The sequence below is a fragment of the Amblyraja radiata genome, chromosome 27, assembly GCF_010909765.2.
Source record: "Amblyraja radiata isolate CabotCenter1 chromosome 27, sAmbRad1.1.pri, whole genome shotgun sequence".
In the NCBI taxonomy this organism is placed as follows: domain Eukaryota; kingdom Metazoa; phylum Chordata; class Chondrichthyes; order Rajiformes; family Rajidae; genus Amblyraja; species Amblyraja radiata.
The window spans coordinates 33,689,338-33,716,201 of record NC_045982.1 but is presented as its reverse complement, the minus strand read 5'-3'; the positions used below and the strand labels follow the sequence as shown (position 1 = coordinate 33,716,201).

Here is a 26,864-nt window from a genome sequence, read left to right as displayed (position 1 = left end):
TTGTAAATAATTGTAAATAATGTTGCTGAGTTGTACTTTGCCAAGTGTTGATTGGATGAGGTATTGAGCCTTGACTGGGTTTATTGCAGATCAGGGTCAATGTTTCTAAGTTGGCTTCCTTGAGAAGTCCTGTTTGAATACAATGTATTGAGCTGCTGTATTATTGGGTCAGGGAAATGTCTGTTATGTATGGGGTTAATCAATATCTGTAATTGGATTATTAAGAGACCACCACCATGTGGTTCGCCCCCTTGACGTCCCGGGACATATAAAAGTCCGCTACCACGAGGTCCAGTGTCGATCTTCTGGGAGAGCGCTTTTGGAGTGTTTCTGTTTGAGCGAGGCCTTGAGGCCTTGATCAGGCAGATACGAGGATCGAACCCGTGGTAGGATAGGTACAGCAGTTGAACTGTAATTGCTCTTTGTTAAAATAAAAATGAGTTGTTCAAGTGCTTGATTCAGTGTTTTGACTGAAACTAGACTGGGGGGAAGCTAAGAACAAGCAATTATCAGTTTGGCCCTTCAAGGTTCGGGGACCTATGAGAGGTAGCTCCCACAAGGTCCTGTGTCGATCTTCTGGAAGAACGCTTGGGACTGCATGACCTTTTGGAGAGTCTCTGCTTGCACGAGGCTAGAAGGTATTGGCCAAGCAGATACAAGGATCGAACCGTTAGGTATAGTTAGGTATATTAGTGGGGAACTGTTATTGTGTTTTCCAAAATAAAGTTTAGTTACGCAAGTGCTTGACTCAGTATTTTATTGACTGAAACTAGACAGGGGGGGGGGGGGGGGGGTGGGGGGGGGGGAGCTTAGAATGAGCTATTTACACAGTTATGTTCCACACATGTTCTCCAGTGACAGCTTCCATTGATGCAACTCTATTCCTTGGAGTGCAGGAGGAGCACGATCTAATAGAGGTGTATAAAACCTGGAGAGGAATAGATCGGGTAGATGCATAGAGTCTCTTGCTCTGAATAGAGGGATTGAGAACCAGAGGACATGGGTTTAAAGTGAAGGGGGAAAGATTTAATAGGAACCAGACTAAGTGGGACCCGTTGGGTCCCAGGTTCACATGGGAGGGCTGGTCACCCAACGCAATATTCCACCTCTCCACCAATTCCAATATTTCTGGAGCGCTAGTTTGGGTGTTGTGGGCCGAAGGGACTGATTTCCAGAGGGCTAGTATGGACATTGTGGGACGAATTTTTGGGCTTGCAGCTCAGTCACTCAGGCCTGGCGGGCTGGCAGTTCAATCACTCAGGCCTGGTGGGCTGGCTGCTCAGTCACTCACGGCTGGTGGGCTGGCAGCTCAGGGCTGGTGGGCTGGCAGCTCGGAAAAACCGGTGAGAGACACTGTGAGAGAGAAGGGGCAGAGTGTGGAGAATCAATTTGAGACATTTTCATCTTTTTCGACACACCACAGCAATGAAGGAGGAAAGTCTAACCTGGAGTGGATCTCACAGGGAGCCAAGGAAGGGAGGGAGAAAAATACTGGGGTGAGATTTAATACTTACAGGGGGAATACATACTAATAGACTAAAGGGACTCTTCCTGGGCTAGTACAGGCCTGATGGGCCGAAGGGAATTAAAAAAAATCGGAGTGAAATCTCAGTGAAAAGCACTTTTTCTGGACTTTTCCTGGCCTGCCACGGGCCTTTTGGACCAAAATATGCTCCTCCTAGGCTAATACGTGCATTTTGGGCAAAAGGGACTGGTTTCTAGGCTAATAGGGGCTAATAGTGGACCAAAATGAGTGGTTTCACTTTGCCAAAGGTGGGCTGGCAGTTGACCCACTCACGGCTGATGGGCTCACGCACACACACACCCTCCATCACACACACATACATACCCTCCATCTCACACACACACACACACACACACACACACACACACACACCCACACACACACACACACACACACACACACACACACACACACACACACACACACACACGCACCCACACACACACACACACACACACACACACACACACACACACACACACACACACACACACACACGCACACACACACACACGCACACACACACACACACACACACACACACACACACACACACACACACACACACACACAGCCACCCTCCATCTCACACACACACTCACTCACACACTCACTCACACACACTCACACACACACAACATATATATAACAGTAAAACTCTCTTAAATCTTCTCACGCGGCTGACTGCAGCCTCTCCACTGAGCGGGATTTCTGGAGTGAGCGGGACTTCCGGAGTGAGCAGGACCTTTGGATCAGGCAGAGTGCAGGGCCAACAATCCAATCCATTGCATTTCAAATCAAGCACAGTGAGTGCAGAGGCTAATAAACCAATCCATTCGATGTCAAGTCAAGTCAAGTTAAGTGGGGGCATTGCAAGCCGGCTGCCCTGCCAGCAGCGCTTTCGTTTTTTCAACATTTTTTTTTTTTTTAATTGTGTTTTAATGTATGTTTTTAATGTTTCTTTGTGTGTCTTGTGTGGGGGCTGGTGTGGAGGGGTAAGGGGGAAACAGCTTCGGTCGCCTCCTCCACGGAGAGGCAACTTTTTCCATGTCATCTCCCCCATGGTCTAACATTGAGGATCGGTGCGGCGTTTCCCTGAGACGTGCCTGGGGCTTCAGCAGCGGGCGCAGCGCGGACTCTCGCCGCGGAGCGGTCGAGCACCCGCCGGGAGTCACCGGAGGGGAGCGCTCCGTTCGCTGCCCTGAAGCCGCGGCCTGCGGAGCTTCGCAGCCTGAGATCCCTCGTTGGGGACACCGGAGGATAAGAAGCTCCGACCGCTGGCCCGGGGCCTACTTCTACCGCGGGCGTGGCGGGGACTTACCATCAGGAGCGGGGTCCCTCGCTGGAGATCCCTGGAAGGGAGCTCTGACCGCCGGCCCTGTGGTCTGCAGTGATTCTGGATGCGGTGCGGTGGGAACTTTAATTCTTCGACCACCGGCCTGTGTCATGCACCAACCTGAAGCCGCGGTCTCCGGTGGGGAAGCAACGATTCAGGACTTACCTGGATATTATCTGGACTTTACCTTGTCTGTACATCTGGATGCCCGCAGCGGCGGCTGCAGAGGGCTGTGGTCCCGACCATGGGGGAAAATGGAGGAGGACTGACCAAATTTTGTACCTCCCACCACAGTGATGAATGCTGTGGTGGATGTTTGTGTTAAATTTTTATTGTGGTTTTGTGTGTTCCTTTTTCATTGTACCGCTGCTGGCAAATTAATTTCACTTGCACTTTATGTGTGTGACAAATAAAGTAGACGTTTCAGTAGACTCACAGTTCAGTAGACTCACAGTTCAGTAGACTCACAGTTGTGGACTCTCCCTCATGATCTTCCAGAGTGACTGACTCACGTCCGGCATTTGGGGCTTAATACTACTGCCCCCCGGAAGAGGCGTTACCTTCATCATGATGATTGACAGGTGAGAGAACCAATCAGCTGATCTCAAGATTTTTAAAACATTCTCCCACACCTAATATGTAGGTGAGTGGGAGAAAGTGTGGAGGATTGATGATCATGAGGGGAGAATAAATAATAAATGGGTTTAGTGTAGGATTTATGTTAATGGATCTTTGATGATGTGAGCTAAGCAACTGCTTTGAATGGAGTAATTAAATTTGGCAGTTTGCAAGAGATCACTACAATGTCGACAATGCTTAGAACTATATTCAGCAATCTGTAGCTTCCCCTTTGATCTATTCTATAGTACTTGAGTTTGACGATTGTATCGATATGGTATATCTGATCTATTTGGATTGCATGTAAAACAAAGCTTTTGCTGCATCTTTGTACATGTGCCAATAATAAACCTAACCTAACCTAAGATCAAAATTAGTGATTGTGGATGATTTCAACTCCTTTGTGTCAGATAAAATGGGAAGGATCCAATCACATGTTAAACAAGTCCCATGTTAGTAGCGAATGGAATAGTGCAAAAACATTGCCAAGCCACAGACATAAACTTTGGTAACTAGGTTGGTTAACTTGGTTAAAGCACACGGTATTGGGGGTTCAGTATTGATGTGGATAGAGAACTGGCTGGCGGACAGGAAGCAAAGAGTAGGAGTAAACGGGTCCTTTTCACAATGGCAGACAGTGACTAGTGGGGTACCGCAAGGCTCAGTTCTGGGACCCCAGCTATTTACGATATATATTAATGATTTGGACGAGGGAATTGAATGCAACATCTCCAAGTTTGCGGATGACACGAAGCTGGGGGGCAGTGTTAGCTGTGAGGAGGATGCTAGGAGGCTGCAAGTTGACTTGGATAGGCTGGTGAGTGGGCAAATGCATGGCAGATGCAGTATAATGTGGATAAATGTGAGGTTATCCACTTTGGTGGCAAAAACAGGAAAGTAGATTATTATCTGAATGGTGGCCGATTAGGAAAGGGGGAGATGCAACGAGACCTGGGTGTTATTAAAAGTAATTAAAAGTAGGCATGCAGGTGCAGCAGGCAGTGAAGAAGGCAAATGGTATGTTAGCATTCATAGCAAAAGGATTTGAGTATAGGAGCAGGGAGGTTCTACTGCAGTTGTACAGGGCCTTGGTGAGACCACACCTGGAGTATTGCGTACAGTTTTGGTCTCCTAATCTGAGGAATGACATTCTTGCCATAGAGGGAGTACAGTGAAGGTTCACCAGACTGATTCCTGGGATGTCAGGACTTTCATATGAAGAGAGACTGGATAGACTCGGCTTGTACTCGCTAGAATTTAGAAGATTGAGGGGAGATCTTATAGAAACTTACAAAATTCTTAAGGGGTTGGACAGGCTAGATGCAGGTAGATTGTTTCCGATATTGGATATGTCCAGAACAAGGGGTCACAGTTTAAGGATAAAGGGGAAATCTTTTAGGACCGAGATGAGGAAAACTTTTTTCACACAGAGAGTGGTGAATCTCTGGAATTCTCTCCCGCAGAATGTAGTTGAGGCCAGTTGTTTGGCTATATTTAAGAGGGAGTTAGATGTGGCCCTTGTGGCTAAAGGGATCAGGGGGTATGGAGAGAAGGCAGGTACAGGATACTGAGTTGGATGATCAGCCATGATCATATTGAATGGCGGTGCAGGCTCGAAGGGCCGAATGGCCTACTCCTGCACCTATTTTCTATATTTCTATGTTTCTATGTTTACCTGGGCAATCATAGCGCGTTGGGCTGAAAGGCTTGCTTCCATGCGGCATGTCTAAGCTAAACTAAACCACTGGCAGCAATTGTATTGTGGAGGCATTAACCAGAAGGTGTGAAACAAAAACTATGAAGCTTCCAATGATCTTGGAGAGAAATGGAAAATATTTTCAATCTGGATCGCTAACTCTTTCTCGCGTCACAGGTTTTGAGCTGTTCCAATATTGTCTGTTTCATGTCAGTGCTTTCGTTTGTATTGACTCTTTGCAGAAGCAATGAAGCCATTTTTTTATCACACCCACACCTAGCAACATGTTCAGAGAGATTGCCACTCATTTGATTAGAGAAGGTTTTGAGGTGTATTCCCATGCTATAAAGTACTCAGAGATATGATTAATATTTGGTTTAGAAGATTGAGGGAGGGACCTCATTGAAACTTACCGAATAGTGAAAGGCCTGGATAGAGTTCAGTTTCAGTTTTGTTTATTGTCATGTGTACCGCGGTACAATGGAAATCTTTTGTTGCATGCTAACCAGTCAGTGGAAATGTATGTGGATGTGGAGAGGATGTTTCCACTAGTGAGAGAGTCTAGGATCAGAGACCATAGCCTCAGAATAAAAGGAAGTATCTTTGGAAAAGAGATGAGCAGCAATATATTTGGTCGGAGGGTGGTGATCCTATGAAATTAATTGCCACAGACAGCTGTGAAGGACGTCAATAAGTATTTAAAATTAGATATTGACAGATTCTTGATTACCGAGGGTGTCAAAGGTTACGGGGAGATGGCAGGAAAATGGGATTGAGAGGGAAAGATAGATTAGCCATGATTGAATGGCGGAGGAGACTTGATGGGCAGATTGACCTAATTCTGCTCCTAGATCTAATGAATTTAAGAAATTACTAGACTAAGTGGGACCAGTTGGGTCCCATGTTCACACGGTAGGGCTGGTCCCCCAATGCAATATTCCACCTCTCCACCAATTCCAATATTGGTGGCCAGTCAGGGGGGGGGCTTTCTGGGGCGCTAGTATGGGTGTTGTGGGCCGAAGGGACTGGTTTGCAGAGGGCTACTATGGACATTGTGGGCCGAATAGATTATTGGGATGGCAGCTCAGTCACTCAGGCCTGGTGAGCTGGCAGCTCAGTCCTGGTGGGCTGGCAGCTCAGTCAATTGGGCCTGGTTGGCTGGCAGCTCATTCACTCATGGCTGGTGTCTGGCAGCTCAGTCACTCATGGCTGGTGAGCTGGCAGTTGACTCACTTACGGCTGGTGGGCTGGCAGTTGACTCACTCACGGCTGGTGAGCTGGCAGTTGACTCACTCACGGCTGGTGGGCTCACACACACACACACACACACACCCCATTACACACACACCCTCCATCACACACACAGACACACACACTCCATCTTACACACACACCCTCCATCTCTCATAAACACACACTCACATACACACCCTCCATCTCACACACACAAACACACCATCCATCTCAGACACCCACCCACCATCACACACACACACCATCACTCACGCACACACACTCACACCATCCATCACACACTCTCACACACTCACACACAACATATATATATATATATGACAGTAAAACTCTCTTGAATCTACTCACGCGGTTTCTTGGTTTCTTGACTTCTTGGTTTCCTGGTCCTCCAAAATATTCCAAATGAATTTAAACTGGAGGTTGAGTGCGGCCTCTTCCCTGAGCGGGACATGCAGTGAGCGGGACTTCCGGAATGAGCACAATATTCAGTTCAAGCAGCATAGTGCAGACCGAGCCTTCAATTCAGTTCAAGCAGCACTGTGCAGACCAACTCTTCAATTCAGTTCAAGCAGCACAGTGCAGACCAAACCTTCAATTCACTTCATGCACAGTGCAGACTCACAATTCTGTTCACTCACGGCGTAGACTCACAGTTCTGGACTCAACTCTCACTCGCGGTCTTCCGGGGCTTCACATCCAGCCTCCGGGGCTTTATTCTCCTGCCCCCCCCCCCCCCAGAAGGGGCGTTACCTTCATCATGGTGACTGACAGGCAAGAAGACCAATCTGCTGATCTCACGATTTTTTAAACATTCATAATTTTTTCATTATTTCACCGATTGGAAAAAACCTTGTGGCGGTTGGAGGAGAGGAGGACGGTGAGTAAGATGGCGAAAAAAGCATAGCGATATATGGTAGTATGTTTTCTAAAATGTATTTACAACGTAGACGGGAAGTGGTCAATATGAAACTTTTAGTAATAGTATGGAAGATAGATGAAACTAAATCCTCATGAATGGCACCCATAGAGATCTGGTATGAATGTAAATTCATGACCCAAAGATGACAGAAGTGAAAATGTAAGGAGAGAGTATACAAGTAAAGGCAAGACCTTTAACAGCATTGATGTGCAGAGGGATCTTGGAGTCCAAGTTCACAGCTCACTGAAGGTGGCAGAATAAGTAGATAGGGTAGTGAAGAAGCATATGGTATGCTTGCCTTCATTGCAAGGGGCATTGAATGTAAGAATCAGGAAGTCATGAGGTAGCTCTATAGGACTTTGGTTAGGCCACATTTGGGTTATTGCATGGAGTCTGGTCGGCCCATTACAGGAGAGATGTGGAGGCCTTCAAGAGTGTGTAGAGGAGGTTTATCAGAATGCTGCCTGGATTAGAGGGTCTCAGCTATAGGGAGAGGTTGGATATACTTAGTTTTTCTCTGGAACATTGGAGGTTGAGGGGATACTGGTTAGAAGTATATAAAATGATGAGAGGCATAGATAGGGTAGATAGTCAGAACCTATCTACCCTAGGTAGTGTAGGGTAGGGAAATGTCCAATACTAGAGGCTATAATTATAAGGTTAGATGGGGAAAGTTTAATGGAGATGTGCGGGACAAGTTGTTTACACAGAGAGTGGTGGGTGCCTGGAACGCATTGCCAGGGGTGGTGGTAGAGGCAGATGCGATTGTGGCATTTAAGAGGGTTTTGCATATGCACATAGAAATGCGGGGAATAGAGGGCTATGTCACTTGCAGGCAGATAAGACCAGTGGTGTTCGGCCACAAACATTGTGGGCCGCAGTGCCCCTTCCCGTGCTGTACTGTTCTATGTTCAACTGGATATATCTTCACTGGATGGTCCTAGCTATTCAAGCCGAGTCTACGCTGGGTAGCGATCACTCTAGTTCTATCCTACACACTAGGGACCATTTACTGAAGCCAATAAACCAACAAACTGTACGTCTTTGGAATGTGTGAAGAAACCGGAGCAGCCGGAGAGTGCCCATGTGGTCACAGGGAGAACTTGCAACCTCCATACAGACATACAGGGTCAAACATGGGTCTATGCCGCTATACGACAGCAACTCTACCACTGCACCACTGTGCTGATTTAGGCAAAGGTCTTTAAAACAAAGGTCACTCTGATTACCACATGCATCTAAAAACTATTCAGTGTGGTTTATTTAACAGGAAAAAATGAAACAAAATAAAATGTTAATGCATCTTAATGTATGCAATCATCATTACAAATATTAATAGTGAGTTCAGTGATAGATGTTTAATGGTTAAATAAATGGTTAATCTTTAACTATTTTCAAACATCCATGTATTACTGAGTGTGGCTGATCTGTCCTTCACCACTTTGTGCCCAGTGGCAGCACCACAGATGTAATCCCCGTCCATCCGTCAATCCTTCCCGACGCTGCACGCAGTTTAACTGGAAGAATGTTAAAGTTGCCACGTTATATCACTTGACCCAGACAGAATTGGCAACTGCTCACCATTGGGGAAGCTTCCCTTCTAGGAGCACAGGTATACATGGGTGGCACAGTGATAGAGCTGCCGCCTTACAGCACCAGAGACCCGGGTTTGATCCTGACTACGGGTGCTGTCTGTACGGAGTTTCTTTGTGTCGGTTTTCTCTGGGTGCTCTAGTTTCCTCCCACATTCCAAAGAAGTACAGGTTGTTAGAACTCGTGTACAGGTAATACATTGGTTGGCGTGGACTCAGTGGGACGAAGGGTCTCCAGAAAAAAATAAAACCTTACAACCTGGCAGAGCCCCTGCAGTTTGCTGGAGCCTTCTCAGTTGTGGAAGGCCACCTCATTAGTCTGGGAAAATAGGCACAGCGGTGATGATCTGGATACTAATCACCATCCTTCCCATTGATTACAGTTCAATATTATTAGCATCGACAAGATGTGTCATTCCTAATCTACTCATTCTTGTCCATGGAGCTATGAATTAAGCAGCGAAATGAAGTATTTTGTGTTGAACCAACGTTTGTTGTTGGGGGGATTGTAACTCAGGAGTGTGAAAGCATTAGCCATATTCCTGATGCTGAGGACAATCTCTGGGCTCTTCCAGATAAGCGGGGTAAACGGAGTGATGGTGGAAGGTTTTTTTTTTCGGACTAGAGGCCTCTGACTAGTGGTGTGCCTCAGGGTTTGTCATCTATATCAATGGTTTCGATGAGAACATACAAGGCATGATCAGTAACTTTGCAGATTACACTAAAGTGGGTGGTCTTGTAGATAGCAAAGATGGTTATCAAACAATGCAGCAGGAACTTGATCAGTTGGGCAAGTGGGCTAAGGAATGGTTAATGGAGTTTAATACAGATAATGTAAGGTGTTGCATTTTAGGAAGTCTAACAAGGCCAGGACCAACAGAGTGAACAGCAGTTTTGTAGAGCAGAGGGATCGAGGATTGTAGGTAAATAGTTCCTTCAAATTGGCATCATTGGTAGACAGGGTGGTTAAGAAGGCTTTTGGCACATTGGCTTTCATCAGCTAGAGTATTGAGTACAGAAGTTGGGAGGTTATTTTACAGTTGTACAAGACATTGGTGAGGCCACATTTAGAATATTGTGTTCAGTCTTGGTCACCTTGTTATAGGAAGTATGTTGTTAAGCCGAAAAGAGTGGAGATTTACAAAGATGTTGCCAGGTCTCATGGGCCTGAGCTATAAGTAGGTATGTTGCAAAGCCTACCTGAAGCGTCGTTGAAAATCTGTCGCTGCGGGTGTGCGCGATTTTGGCGCCGTTTAGAGGGGGGCGGGTTTAAAACGCGATTTTCTCTAGGCTGTTCAAATCGAAGATGTTCAGCCTAGTTAATTATTAACGAAAAATCGCTGAAAGACCCCGTCGCAAAAGCTATTATTAGTTTTAAAGGCCTCGTATAATAGTTATAGTAGTTTAAAAATCAATCTCTAAACCCGCGACCGCCAGCAACCGCAGGGTCTCATAAAGCAAATAGCAGAAGGTATGCTGCATATTTTTACATTAAAAAGGGCTTCTAAAGATCCCTTTATACAAAGTTTAATATTGCGAGTAGCTCATTTTGGGCCCATTATATCCCGCAGTATTTTTCTCGGCATTTGGGGCACAAATCTACCGCAATGTGAACGTTCTAAACCAGCGCGTTCCACAGGGACCCACTGGAAAGCTGATTTAAATGGGCATTTATTTACAGCAATTGAACACTAAATTCCTTCCATTTGATCTATAAATTAATGTAAATGAGATTTAAAAATCATGTTTTATTGTGAATTATTTGTGAATATTATTTGGACATTTAGGCTATTTAAAAATGTTAATCATTTATTAAGAAATGGATAGATGTTTAGATCTAGTAATTGAAGTCTGAAATTAGCTACAATTAGGTAACTAACTAATTATATGCTTTAATTTCAGGTCATCCAAGTAAGAATTATTTTATATTTGTTTCAGAATGCTTCAATCTATGATAACTGAAAATTTCATTCAGTTCTCTTAATTTTTAAGAAAGTTATGGGCTTTTGACTGTTCACGATCACAGCTTTTTTGTTATGTCCATAGAAAATCAATAGGGAACAAGATGCTCATTTCCGAGTATGAAAATGGCCATAACTTTTTAAATACTTGAGATATGAAAGTGAATTAGGTGTCAAATTAAACTTATTTTTATGCTTTATCTGATGGGATAAATTACAGACTTGATTTTTTAAATCTCAAAATTTTGTAACATTGCTACTATAAGGAGAAGTTGAGCAGGCAAGGACTTTATACCTTGGAGCGCAGGAGTATGAAGGGTGATCTTGTAGAGGTGTCCAAAATCTTGAGAGGAATGGATCGGGTGGATGCAGAGAGTCTCTTGCTCAGAGTGGGGGAATTGAGAACCAGAGGGCATAGGTTTAAAGTGGAAGGGGAAAGATTTAATAGTAAGCTGAGGGCCAACTTTTTCACACAGTTGGTGGTAGGTATCTGGACCAAGCTGCCTGAGGAAGTAGTTGAGGTAGGTACTATCATAACATTTAAAAAACATTTGGACAGGTACAGGGGTAGGATAGGTTCATAGTGTTATGGGGCCAAACACAGGGAGGTGGGCTAATGTAGATGGTGTATGTTGGCCTGCATGGACAAGTAGGGTTGAAGGGCCTGTATCCATACTGTATGACCTGATGACTCTCCATGACTCCATCAAACGGTGCAATGGAACAACAGAGGGATGCGTCAAAAAGCGCTTCATTCACAGTCATTCACTGCAAGAACTCAGATTAGAAAAACAGCCAGATAGCCTGGTGTGAGGTTGGATGACAACCCAGAAAAAGTCTATATGTTCTGAAGAAAGAGGCGATATCGAGGAAGGGTTGGGCAAATCATGCAATAAACACTAAGATAGACACAAAATGCTGCAACAACTCAACGGGTCAGGCAGCATCTCTGGAGAGAAGGAATGGGTGATGTTCAGACTGAAGAGACCGGAGAGATGAAATGGACTCTTCTTCAGATTGAAGAAGGGCCTTGACCCAAAACGTCACACATTCCTGCTCTCCAGCGATACTGCCTGACCCGCTGAGCTACTCCAGCATTTTGTGTCTATCTTTGGTTTAAACCAGCATCTGCAGTTCCTTCTTACACATGCAATAAACACTGTTTATTTTTCGCCTTTCAAGCAAGGCTGAGTCTAGAATAGACATAAAATGCTGGAGCAACTTAACAGGTCAGGCAGCATTTTTGGAGAAAAGGAAGAAGAGACATTTTGGGTCGAGACCCTTCTTCAGACATCGGAAGAAGGGTCTTGGTCCAAAACATCACCTAGTCCTTTTCTCCAGAGATGCTGCCTGTCCCACTGAGTTACTTGAGCATTTTGAGACTATCTTTCATGTAAACCAGTATCTGCAGTTCCTTCTTACGCAAGGTCTGAGCCCATTTCTCTTTGGGAGAACATTAGTTTGTACAAGAGATAAGAAATCTGGGATATATATTTAGAGCTAGGCAGTGGATGGAGTAGAACTAATCACTCTTTCTTTACCCTTGAACGGGTTTGTCTATTTAATCTCCTTTTCACGTCTCCCAGAAGACCACCATTGCAGGTTTGGTGGGGTGTTTCCATGTAAGAGATTAATGCAAAGAAGGTCATAAGGTGATAAGTGATATGAGCGGAATTTGGCCCATCAAGTCTTCTCCGCGATTCAATCATGGCTGATCTATCTCGCCCCCCTAACCCGATTCTCTTGCCTTCTCCCCATAACCTCTGACACCCGTACTAATCAAGAATCTATCTATCTCTGCTTAAAAAATGTCCATTTATTTGGCCTCCACAGCCTTCTGTGGCAAAGATTTCCACAGATTAACCACCCTCTGACTAAAGAAATTCATTCTCATCTCCTTCCTATAGGAATGCCCTTTAATTCTGAGGCTATGACATCTAATCCTAGTCTCTCCCACCAGATCGTTTCATTGTTGGTCAATTTTCATTTGAACCCCTGGAGAAATCAGTTCTAGAACTGTGCAAAGCATCCTTGAAAAACTTGACCATTTCCTGAGTTGAGTCTGAAGAAGGATCTCGACCCGAAACGTCACCCACTTCTCTCCAGTGATGCTGCCTGTCCCGCTCAGTTACTCCATCTTTTTGTGTCTATCTTTGGTTTAAACCAGCATCTGCAGTTCCTTCCTTCAAATTTCCTCAGGTATTTAATTGAGAAGATTTATCACTTGTGTCCCTTAATACTGAAATGAAGTCTCTGACCTTCTCTGAATGAAGAGATATTGATATTATTGGGTGAAACAATGCAGACAAAAGATCCATTGGATAGAAATCTCTTCATTATGAAGAGCTGTCATATCTCCACCATGGAATATTAAATTAAAGTGATTAGGCATGGATCCAAACATCTAAATAATATCTTAATGAAGCCACAATGATCTGGAGAGGATTCAGAGAAATGATTGTATGAAATGATACAAGTAAACAGTTCTTAATCACATAGTTCTTCCTACCAAGCTTGCATATTATTTCAGAAGGTCATTTCAAATTACATTGCTTAATTATTAATTCTTTGTTTCAAGTTAATAAACACTATTATTCATGTGGCAGCTGATTAGTTTAGTTTACTTTAGAGATACAGCGTGGAAACAGGCCCTTTAATCCCATCAGGTCCGTGCCGACCAGCAATCACTGCACATTAACACTATCCTATACCCACTAGGGATTATTTTTACATTTAAGCCAATTAACCTACATACTTGTTCGTCTTTGGAGTGTGGGATGAAAACGGAGCTTCCCATGGAAAACCCACACAGGTCACAGGGAGGACGTATAAACTCCGTACAGACAGCACCTGTAGTCAGGATGGAACCCGGGTCTCCGGCGCTGCATTTGCTGTAAGGCAGCAAATCTACTGCTGTGCCGCTCGTGATGGGATGACCAAAGACTGAATTCACCGTTGCTTCATACAATGACAGCTATGGGGTGGTCTGGCTTCCTTGGGGAAAGATGCCAACTAATTACAGGGTGGTACGGTGGCTTACAGGTGCTGCAACCCATATGCAATCCTGATCTCTGGTCAACATGCAACAAAAGCTTTTCACCCTACCTCAGTACACCTAAACTAAATTCAAAGTTTCCACAATGTGCAGGAAGGAACTGCGGATGCTGACTACGGGAGCTGCCTGTACACAGTTTGTACCTTCTCCCCGTGACCCCGTGGGTTTTCTCCAGGTACTCTTGTTTCCTCCCACAATCCAAAGACGTACCTGTTTGTAGGTTGTAGGAAGGAACTGCCGATGCCGGTTTAAACCGGAAATAGACACAAAGTGCTGGAGTAACTCAGTGGAACAGGCAGCATCGCTACAGAGAAAGAATGGATGACGTTTCAAGTCAAGACACTTCTTCATCGTTCCAAAGCAGAAACGATGTTGTATTCTGTCTGTGGAAATTAAAGAATTTTACTTCAGTCACGTGAGTGATTCCGTGAAGAAGCCCCGCCAGTCCGCATGCGTGACATATCGTTGTTCACATGGCGAAGTACCGGACTGGCAGGCAAGTCACTCCTGCCAGCGGTAAGTTTAAACCTGCAGGTAAGTTTTTAATACTTACCAGGTTGTGTTTTCTTGCAGGAACCTCTTCTTACAGAGGTTTCCTGCTGGATGTTGTAGCGCAGTCTGGACGAGCCGTGGGGAAACCGGCTTTGGGCTGTGGGGAGACCCGGTCCAGACCGCGGAACGCGGGAGCCGGCGGTCATCGGGTGCGCTACTCCAGCCGCTGACAAGGCGGTCAGTTGCTTCCAGACCGCTGAGGTTCCCATGGAGGGGTAAGTCCATGCGGTATCAGGGTGCCGACTGTAGAGCACCGCGGCTAATCCTGCGAGTAGGAAAAGCCATTCAAATGTAAGCCCGTGGAGTCGGGCCAGGAGGATTCTCCTCCCAATATTAGCGACGTCTGTGGACGTCTGGTAAAGATTGAGCACCTGATAGAAAGGATGCCCCATCACGACATGCTCCAGGAGGAGCTTTATATCTGTGAGGTCACCCCATGGGCCCGTGGCAGCAGCTTCTGGTAAGGGCTGTATCAGGAAGATCTGCTCCATGAAGAGGAGCCTTATATCCACGGGTATTCTTGGGGGCCCATGGCAGCAGCACCTGTAGAGGGCTGCATAATGTCTCCCTCATGGAGTAGGTGAGCTTACCAGGGCAGTTTTGTTCTGACCCTGAGGTTGAAGGTATTGCAGAGCCAATAAAAAGAGCTCCAGCATGATATGCTCCAGCAAAAGGAGCTTTATATCTGCGGCAGCAGCACCTGTTGAAGGTCTGTCTGGGAAGAGCTACTGATGGAGAGGATGCTCCAGCACGATATGCTACAGCAAAAGGAGCTGTATATTCGAAGGTCTCCTCGGAAGACTCTGGCAGCAGCACCTAAAGAAGAGCTGCATGATGTCTCCCTCTTGGAGGAAGTGAACACACGGAGTCAGTTTGTTCTGACTCTGAGATCGAAGGTATAGCTGGTGAGCATACTACGAGGCAGGGGGCTGCGGCAGCTACTGTTCATGGCTGTTTACGAATACCCCTCTCTGTGGAGGGGAGTGCGAGTGGTCAGTATAACCGACTTCAAAATTCTAAAAGTATGTCTGTGGAACGTATTGGAATAAATGCGTATGGATTCAAGGGAGTCCCCGCAAACGAAGGTGGCAGAATACCCGGAAGTGCCTAGAGTTCCCCTCATGTTATAAATGCCGGGAATGAACAACGCTTCAGGGGTGACATTAAAACAAGCCACTGAACCTTCTCTTGAGGTAAGACATATTCAACAGGTAAAACCTGTATAAGGAAGCAAAAGATGTCGGACCAATCGAGGTACCAACAACGAGCAAAGCTTTATCGTTGCGGCAACAACACACCCCACGCCTTCATTGGCAGTAAGCAGTTCACTGAAGTTGGTGGCAGCATGAAAGTTGGACAGAGGTCTTAAATCCGAGACCCAAGTCAGGCTCAGGAAAAATATGGGACCATCTACAAGTTGGTAATATTTAAACTTGTTTTGTACTAATGATAATAATAACATGTGTTTAGTTTATGTGTTGTATGAAAATAGCATTTCCCTTAGGATGGAAGGGGTCCTAGTGGCCTTACAACACACAAATGGTTGGCATCTAACCATGTAAAGCTGCACAACACTAAGGTTCCAAGCACAGAATTGGGCCAGATTTGTCTTTACAGGCAAGCTCCGAATTATGTCCAAAGTTGTCTTTCGAGGCAGGCTCAGTATTATGGCCAGGAATGGCTTTCGGGACTATGCAGCCATGCTTTCCGCTTTGTCGGGAATAATAATACAACCTTTTATGCTTATTCTAAATATAAAACTTGCTGGTTCAGCCTGTGGCTCGGGAAACCAGCCTCTGCATGATAAATCAATTATTGACTTATAGATTCTGAGTAGACTGCTCCTGCGGCTCGGATTGTCAGACCGATCCATGTCTGTGCTCGCTGCAAATGCAGGGATAGCACCAAGAAAGGAAAGCATTACATTTCCTCTTCAGGAGATGGGAAGTGTTTGTTTAAATACTTAAGTTACATCTAATATTGTACAGATAACTGACGGCTTGGAGTTTGTTTCAAATGGGTCTTTGACAAAAAATTAAGTTATAGGACCATTAACTGTGCCCTACGTGCTTTTCCATCTTATTTGCTGCAGCAAAAGGGACCCACTCTGGCGGGTTTCACCCTCTGATATCGAGTTATAAAGGATATCTTTCACACAAGTTCTCCCAGGACAAGCACAGGGCAGTATGGGATATTGTTGTGGTATTAAAACTATTTTACCAGGGGGCTCCAGCTACATCCTTAGCTTGGCTTGGCTCTCATAAGGTAGTTATCCTCATGGCGCTGGTCTCAGCGCAACGGGTTCAGTCACTACATATTGTGACTGGATAGGATGGTTACATCTGCAAATAATATTATATTTTAATGTTTAGTTAAGCAGAGCAGACATGAAGTCTCAAACTAGTTTCATGGCATACCTCATGAACCTTCGGTTATGGTCACACATATACAACAATATGTCAAGGTCACGAAGAGCTTAGAGGCTCTGAACTAGCAATGTTTGTTAATTACAAAAACTTTATAAAAGGGTATTGGTTTGGACCATCCCCAGGTGGTTGAAACAGGGTTTGCCTCATACAGGAGTAGATACTGATATATTTTTCGAGCCTCACTCCACCAGGGCTGCTACAATGTCAGCAGCAAGGGTTATGTACATTCCGCTGGACCACATCCTGGCGACTGCAGGATGGGTGAACGAACTTCTGAACATTTCATAATAACCTATTGCCAACTCTATTTTAGGTTCAGTGGTTAGTTTACTCCAGAATGAGACGAGTTACTATTATTTATTCATTATGAATGTTTCCCTCATCTGTCAATGAAGCAGCTGTGGTTGTGGAGACTCGTTTCTCATGGCATGAAATCACAGAGCTTTGAAATCTTCACGGAATCACTCACCTGACTCCGAAGTAAAATAGTAAGATTAAACGAGAAATTACTAGTTTGAAATTTGATCTTTATTTTATGAGGAGTTACGGTGAGCGATTACATGCCCACCGCTCCATGCCCTCTCTCATAAAGATCACTCGGTAGTTCTAGTCTTCTCTAAGTTTTACTATGTTACTTCGACTGCTCTTATCTGTGATTTCACACCGCTGCTTTGAAGATTGACGCGCATGCGGACTGGCGTGTGTGGACGGGGATGTGTAGGAGTGGGGGGGGAGATTGTGGTGTGAGGGGAGGTGTGTGTGGGCAGAGGTTTGTGGTGGGGAGGGGTGTGTGGGGATGGACGTGGGGGTTTGTGGGGCTGGGTGGGTTTGTGGGGGCGAGGGGATGTGGGGGCAGGGGGTTGTGGGGGCAGAGGGTTTGTGAGGGTGCTTTGGGGGCGGGGGGGGGGTGTGGGGGCAGGCAGGTGGGGGTGGCTGGAGGTGTGTGGGGCGGGGGGGTTGTAGGGGTGGTGTTATGGGGAGAAGGGGTTGCTGGCGGGGGGGAATTGTTGGGGGGGAGTGTGTGGGTGGGGGGGGAGTTGTGGGGAGAGAGGGGTGTGCGGGTGGGGGGTAATTGTGGGGAGAGGGGTATGTGGCCGGGGGGGGGGGGGGGGAGTGAGCTCAGAGATAAGACGGGGGAAGAGCCATGGGCGAGAGGGGGACATCATGGCGGAGGTGGGGAGGAGCCAGCGAGAGGGACCAGAGGTGTGGTGGCTGGAATTGCCGGTGTGATGGGGTCTCACAGCGGGCGCTGGTCGCTGGTCATTCTCCTCCGCTGGGATCAGAGTCTCCGCTTTCTGTTCGGCGACATCTCCGACTCTGGGCTGGGCTGGGTCACCCACGCTGGGCTGGGCTAGACAGGATCTCTGAAGCTGGGCTGGGTCGGGTCACCGACGCTGGGTTTCTGACGCTGGGTCTCCAACACTGGGCTGTTTGGGGCTGGGCTTCTTGGGGCTGGGCGGCTTCGGGACCCTCCGAAAATTGTGTCCGGTTGGAAACCTCCGCCAGCCATCCTCAGCTCCAGTAAAGACGCGATGGCGCAGGAAGGGGCGGACCGTCCCGGTGATGACGGGGAAGAGACTAATCCGCATGGCGCTGAACAGCAGGAGAAGAGATCGATCTGCGCATGCGCGGTTTTTAAGATTTTTAAAATCTCGCAAACTTTTACGACATTCAACTGATTGGAACGAAACTTGGTTCAATCGCAGCATCGGAGAACGGTGAGTGAACTGGCAAAAAATCGTAGCGCTATCACAAACCTTTTTTATGCAAATAGAAAGACCGCACAAACTGGAAGATAACAAGATCAGAGTTTTAGTTATGTATGTATGAAACGTTATACACGTTATTTCCTTTATCATTTATCGATACTTTGTGAATGGCTCGATTGTAATTGACTTTCCACTGACTAGTTAGCACGCAACAGACGCTTTTCACTGCACCTCGGTAAATAAACTAAACTCAATGAAGAAATGCAGAGATTTCTTCTTATTTCAACAATGCCATTTGTTCATTAGTCTAGCTCCCAGACTCTGTCTCTCCAATAAGGTGCTGGTTAAAACCTATCTCTTTGACTAAGTTTCTTTTCCTCTCTATACTCTTCTGTTTCACCGAACTGCGAAGTGCCTTAGGCTGCTCTACAGTGTTCAAAGGACAGCACGCTCAGCCAAAGGACATCCTTGGGCAATGGGGGAGTGCTGGCCGCATTAGAATTGTTCAAAAATATTTTTTGCTGATTGCAGCAAGATTCCAATGCATAAATAGCAGATCAATGAAAGTTTTCTCTGCATCAGTTCTGCTCATGGCCTTTTAAAATAAACCTTTCTGGGAACTTACACAACATCTAACATTTTGTTCATTTTTTTTACACAGACTCCACTGAGGGTACATTCATTATAATCTACTTTCTAGAATGACCGTGGGATTCAATTTCTCTGCAGGATACAGAGCCCAGGTAATGATTCATGACATTTATTAGTTCAAATTGTTTGTTGCCTGATCATAATAACATGCAAAGACTAAACTGCTTGCAGGGTGTTACATTTTAGCAGTTCAACGGCAAATATGTCAAATGTCTTCATTTAACAACTGGCCTGCAATTAGAGGGTAGATTTAATGAACAAATCCACAACAGTGGTTCTTTTTGACAGCTAATCAGTAGGTGGCATGGTGATGCAGCGGTAGAGTTGCTGCCTTACAGCACTTACAGCGCCGGAGACCCGATACTGTTTCTACTCGTAGGTTTATTCGAAGTAGGTCGTAGTAGGTCAGCCTTTTAGTCGTAGGTAATCGAGGGTAATCGAAGGTAATCGAAGGTAGTCGTAGATAGTCTTCAACATAGTCGAGGAGGTCTTCAACATAGTCGAAGGAGGTCTTCCACATGTCATTTTTTCAAACTCTTCTAAATTCGCCAATTAGGTCGCCCAAGTGGGACAGCCCCTTTATACTACTGCAACATGACCTCCGAACATCGATACTCAGTACTGTGTCTGATGAAGGCCTAAGTTCCAAAATCCTTTTTGACCATTTTATCTACCTGCGACTGGACCTTCAAGGAACCATGCACTTGTACTCCTAGATCTCTGCTCTACAGCACTACCCAGAGGCTTACCATTTACTGTGTACACGACCTCCCACGTACAAAACTATGCTGACTATCCCTAATCAGCCTTCGCCCATTCAAATGCCAGTATAACCTATCCCTCAGAATTATATCTGGTAACTTTCCAACTACGATGTTAAGCTCTGTTAACCTGTTAACCAACAGCAGCTTGTCATTCAAAACCAGGGCTGCCAATTCTCACGCATTGAGCGTGAGAATCACGCATTTCACAAAATTCTCATGCTCTCACGCAGATCACAAATTTCTCACGCTCAAAAATCTGCAGGTGCTGGAAGCTCAAAATAAAGCAAACATTGTTTTAGAGGTGAGTAAACACCATGAGAGGAATATATATTAGGTGAAAGTCTTTTTCCTGGGATATGTGATTCAAGAACTAGAGGGCATTGGTTTAAAGCAGGGCTGTCAAACTATCGGCCCGCACGGTTGATTTGGGGGGGAAAAAAATGTAGTTTAGTTTCTCCCGTGCAGATAGTGTGATAGGTGAGACACGGCGGTGTGATAGATGAGACACCCCCCTCCTCCCCCCCTGAGGCTCCGTTCATACCTCCCACCCTCGCCTCCGGCGGCTCTGTGTCCGGCTTCCGCTCTGTCCACACCCCATGGAGTTTTAACCCCGACCCGGAGCCAGGAGCGGACCGGGTGAGTGGACCTGGGCCAGCCCGCGGGGGGAAGGGGGGGGGGGGGTGGTAGGGGTGGGTGGAGAAGAGATGAGGGGGGGTTGGGGAAGAGACGGGGAGGGGAGAGGAAAACGCTCCCTAGGCATCGCCAAGTCTCCGCTCACTACGGATGTCGCCGCATCACTGACACACACTCTCACACACACACTGGCACACACAAGGTTTAAAAGGATGTGGGCCAAATGCAGATAAATGGGACTAGTTTGGATACAAAAATGAATTTCGCTATACCTCGGTACATGTGACAAATACAGTACCATACCATACCATGATGAGGTACAGGTACAATGAAAAGCTTGCTTTCAGCAGCATCACAGGCACACAGACTCAGACAACATGCAGTACATAAGTATACATAACTCTTACAAGATTTGTAGCTTTCTTGGCCTCTGTAAAATTGTTCCTAATAGAAAGTGGGATAATACAGAACTAGTGTGAAGAGGTGATTGATGGGCAGCGTGGACCTGGTGGGCCAAAGTGTCCGTTTTCATGCTGTATCTCTGATCATGGAAAGAAAAATACAATGAAAAAAAGAGGACATTGGTGTAAAAAAACAAACAAAACAATTCCATGGTAGTGTAAGAGGTAATTTAGCATGGAAACAGGCTCTTCGACCCACCGAGTCCACACCAACCAGTGATCCCCGCACACTAACACCATCCTACACACATTAAGAACAATTTACAATTATAACAAACCAATTAACCTACAAACCTGTATATCTTTGGAGTATGGGAGAAAACCAGAGATAACGGAGAAAACCCACACAGGTCACGGGGAGAATGTACAAACTCTGTACAGACAGCACCTGTAGTCAGGATTAAACCAGGGTCTCTGGCGATGTGAGGCAGCAACTCTACCGCTGCACCACTGTGCTGCCCTCAGATGAAGGACAAATGCAGAGCTACTAGGACTTGAGGTGTGGTCGGGAGGGAGAAGGGTCGGGTGGATCTACTGGGGTCTTTAGCCATGGCAGTGGGTGGTGGAGGCTGGTAATAGTGATATACTATAGAGGTCTCTTACATGATAGTTCATATGGTGTCAGTCGGGTGGAGTTAAGTCAATTGTGTACAGGGAAGACTCACGCAGGTGTAATGTGGTTTTAGGTAAGAGGGCTGATCTGTGTGCTAACTGTATGTTCATCCCTCCATCAGTAAGGCATGACACTGACAGAAAATAACTGGTCTAACATTTCAGTGCAGCACTTGTCGAGATTGCTGTTACCGGAGAGCTGTGACAAGGCAGATGACCCTGCAGTGACAGCAACAGTCCTTCAGCACAAGTTCCTGCAACTATCTGCACAAGAGAAGCTTGTGCCAAATAAACAGATCACAGGTGTCCTGGGCTTCTTGAGCCTTGTTCCAGACAGATTTTTGATGACTCAGAGGGAACGCTCATTTGGTTGAAGACAGAGAGGCAATTATTTTGCTTTACAATGCTTCACTGACATCAGTTTATCGAGAAGACATAATGATGCAGCTGATAAAGTTGCTGCCTCACAGCTCCAACGAGCTGGGTTTGATTCTGATCTCTGGTGCTGTCTGCATGGAGTTTGCATGTTTTCCCAGTGACTTGCGAGTACTCTGAATGCTCCCGGTTCCTCCCGCATCTCTAAGATGTGCAGGGTAGTTTAACCTGTCATTCCACCCACTCATTACTCTTGTCACAACCAAAATTATTTCTGAAATGTTGGTCATAAATTTGGTACAAAAATGCTCCAAAATAAGGCTCAGAATGCACCAGAGAGCATCTAAAACCCCAGAGCATCCAGGGCCCTGGACCCAGGCCGTGAGGAACTTCGCACTTCACACTCGTGATGTACGCTGTGCGCACAGATTTTACATAACATTTTTGTAATCCCGTCACGCCACCTCCCCTTTTTGAAAAGCTTCGTACAGGCCTGAACCCATACACGCCAAGCTGAGGGGGACCGGACCGTGATTCAGAGAGAGAGAGAGAGAGAGAGAGAGAGGTGAAGAGAGAGCGGGGGGATGGAGAGAGGGAGGGGTGGAGAGAGGGAGAGTGGAGAGATAAAGAGGATGGAGAGAGAGAGAGAGAGAGAGAGGGTTCCTATCCATGCACATGTCCAAATGTCTTTCAAAATGTTGTTATTATACCTGCCTTAGTAACTTCCCCACCGTCCATGGTGTGAAAGAAATTGAACCGCAGGTTATCTTTCCCATCTCACCTAATCCCCCTAGCTCTTTTTGGTCCCAGAATTTGGTCCCAGACAAATTTCCTTCCTCCCTTCAACCCCACCTTTTCCCGTGTCCACCCTGCGTCCTCCAATGATTAATTTGGGTTAGGGACACAGCACAGAAGCAGGCCCTTCAGCCCACCAAGTCCATGCCGATCACCCGCTCACACCCACACATCTTCGGAATGTGGAGGAAACCAAAGTTATATTGCACAGGGAGAACGTGCAAACTCCACACAGACAGTGACCCAGGTCAGAGACGAACCCGGAGCTTGGAATTAGCCAGATTTACCACACTACATCCGCATAAGCTCAAAATAAAAACTACCACCAATTGGCGCATTTCACAGTAACACCAGCGACATCTGCACTCCAGGGCGTTTGATGATTGTAATTTCTTGGTTCTGGTTTGTACATTAAGGCCTTTCTCTTCCTGTGAATAGTCCCCACCATCTGGCATGTCATCACCTCCGCCCAAACTCCGATATTAATGCTGAGAAATTGGCCTTCTCACGCACGTTTTTGTCACATGCAGATTGTGCACATGAGATTGTCACTGCTGAGATATCTGCGTGGTACAGTGGAGAAGGGAGAACTAGAGTTGCTAACTTCAGTGGCAATTCAACAGCGCTAGCAGCGCTGGAGACCTGGGTTCCATCCTGACTATGGATGAAATGCAGGTATGTATACACGCAGCAGCTCAGCTGCCGAGAATGTTTACCTCGAGTGACCCATGACCTGGGCATGAACAGTTGAAATACCGAACTCGCTTATTCAGAAATCAGAGGGGCAAAGAGACTTGGGAGCGCTGGTGCAAGATTCCCCAAAAGTTAATCTGAATGAATGAATAAATGAATGAATAAGTTTGTTGGCCAAGTATTCACATACAAGGAATTTGCCTTGGTGCTCTGCCCATAAGTGACAACATGACATACAGAGACAGTTAGGAATGAAACATAAAACATTAAACATTAATAATAAAATATTATTGATTAAACATGTGCATTAAATAAAATACCAGAGCAAAAGGAGGCTCCAGATTGTGTAGAGCTACTACTCGTGGGAAAAAAGCTGTTTTTATGTTTGGCTGTGGCAGCTTTGACAGTCCGGAGTCGCCTTCCAGAGGGAAGTGAGTGAAATAGTTTGTGGTCAGAGTGAGAGGGGTCAGAAATGATCTTGCCCGCTCGCTTCCTGGCCCTTGCAGTGTACAGTTCATCAATGGAGAGAAGGTGGCAGTCAATAACCTTCTCTGCTGATCGCACGATTCGCTGCAGCCTCTGGATGTCGTGCTTGGTGGCTGAGCCAAACCAGACCATGATGGAGAAGGTGAGAACAGACTCTACGATGGCTGCATAGAATTGGACCATCATTGCCTGTGGCAGATTGTGCTTCCTCAGCTGCCGCAGGAAGTGTATCCTCTGTTGTGCCTTTTTGACTGTGGAGTCGATGGTAGCCCCCCACTTAAGGTCTTTGGAGATGATGGTTCCCAGGAACTTAAATGACTCCACAGATGTGACTGTGGTGTTATTGATGGTGAGTGGGGTGAGGGGAGGAGCAGCTCTCCTAAAGTCTACTATCAATTCCACTGTCTTAAGAGCATTGAGCTCCAGGTTGTTGCGATGGCACCAGGATGCCAGCTGTGTCACTTCCTGTCTGTAGGCAGATTCCTCCCCATCCTGTGTCGTCCGCAAACTTGAGAAGCTTGACAGAGGCGTCAGTGGAGGTTCAGTCATTGGTGTAGAGAGAGTAGAAGAGGGGAGAGTACACAGCCTTGCGGTGCTCCTATGCTGAGGTTTTGCGGGTCCGAGATGTGCTTTCCCAGCCTCGCACGCTGCTTCTTGTCTGTCAGGAAGCTGGTGATCCACCGACAGAGGGGTTCAGGCACAGTCAACTCGGAAAGTTTGGAGTGTAATAGCTCTCGCACAATGGTGTTGAATGCAGAGCTAAAATCAACAAACAAAATCCTTACATAGGTCCCCTGGCAATCCAGGTGCTGGAGGATCTGCAAGCTTAATTGGTAGTAAAGAAGGCAAACGCAATGCTAGCATTTATTTTCACCCCCCCACAATAGTTGTTAATGAAGGGAGAAAGATGCAACGATTTATCATGGGCAAAGGCATGGAAGAATATTTGGATTATCCCATTTACACCAGACTGTAAAATCCTGGTGAAGTAATCTGCACCTTTCAGAGGAAGAACATAGACAGAGAACTAACACTTTGCTTTCTACAATAACCATGGTAACCATTAGCTTGGAACTGGCATAAGACATGGTAACAGTGGCAATCTTCCTGCCACCTCGTGCTGCCTCTATTGTCTATGTAACAGGAAGCTATATAAATAAATAGAACCAAGACTGTCAACAATTACATAAGTTTCCCTGCATGCTTCTTTTCAAGCTAGTTGTCACACATACGATAAAAATTAAAGAGCAACCCTCACTGTTCAATAAAAATAAAGGTGAAGAAAAGGAACAAAATTAGGACAGAAAATATGTTAAAATGAGTTCGAACTTCATCTTTAGTTTTCATGTTAGGTTTTTAGAGTTACTATGTGGAGACAGGTCCTTCAGACCACCAGCGATCTCCCATACACTTGTTCTATCCTGGTCATCGATATATGACATTGCATGCTGTTTAAAATTGTAGGCTTTTGCAAATGGGTGCTGTGATTATAATACAAATTAATCTTGTTTGTAACTTGAAAGGCAGACAGTATATTTCAAGGTCCTCTGTTCATCTACTTTTCTTAGTGCCCCTCCGTTTACTGCATACTAGACTAAGTGGGACCCGTTATGTCCCATGTTCTAATGGGAGGCCTGGTCCCCCAACGCAATATTCCACCTCTCCACCAATTCTAATATTTGTGTCCAGTGGGGGGGGGGGGGGGGGGGGGGATGGGCGTGGGAAGGGCTTTCTAGAGCGCTAGTATGGATGTTGTGGGCTGAAGGGACTGGTTTCCCAAGAGCTAGTATGTACATTGTGGGTCGAATGGATTCTTGTGCTAGCAGCTTAGTCACTCAAGCCTGGTGTGCTGGCAGGTCACTTACTCACGGCTGGTGGGCTGGCAGTTGAGTCACGGCTATTCCTTGAAATTCCATTTCAAGCAGGGTGCAAGGCCATCAAATTCAAGTGCAGTGTCCTACCACTTCAAGCAGTGTGCAAGGCCACCAAATTCAAGTAAAGTTTCCTACCACTTCAAGCAGGGTGCAAGGCCACCAAATTCAAATGCAGTTTCATACCACTTCAAGCAGGGTGCATGGCCACCAAATTCAAATGCAGTTTCATACCATTTCAAGCAGGGTACAAGGCCACCAAATTCAAGTGCAGTTCCATACCATTTCAAGCAGGGTACAAGGGCCACCAAATTCGTGCAGTTTCATACCATTTCAAGCAGGTAAAACCACCATAAAACCACCATAAAAACCACACACAGTTCAGTAGACATTCAGTGTGCTCAGTTGATTCACAGCTCAGACTGAGAGTCATGATCTCTCCCTCCCCCATCTTGCAGAGACTGAGCCACGCAAAAGGCTCACAGTTGCAAAAGGCACACATTTCAATAGCCACACAGTTGCAAAAGGCACAGTTTAAAAAAAAATTAAGTGCACTCACAGGGCAGTATTCTCAGTGTTCTGTAGTTTTCCAGCTCAGACAGAGTCGTTAATCTGTCCCACCCCCATCTTGCAGATACTGAGCGACGCCCACATTTCCAGGTTTTATAGCTCCTCCCCCTCCCGTCGGAAGGGGCATGGCCTTTATGGCACGATTGACATTAATAAGTCTTTTATTTTTCATCGATGGGAAAAATCCTCTGGCTCTGACAGGTGGAGGGGGGCTTTGAGTAAGGTGACCAAATATTACAGCCGTAAGTGGTCGCGTTTTTTCTAAAATCAATATACAGTGCAAACAGAAAGTGGTCAAGTTTAGACT

At 45.9% G+C, this 26,864-nt stretch overlaps 1 pseudogene; it reads left to right on the top strand.

The window, feature by feature from the left end:
- Nucleotides 1–15,983: 15,983 nt before the first annotated feature.
- Nucleotides 15,984–16,119, top strand: LOC116988687 (annotated as a pseudogene).
- Nucleotides 16,120–26,864: the final 10,745 nt, after the last annotated feature.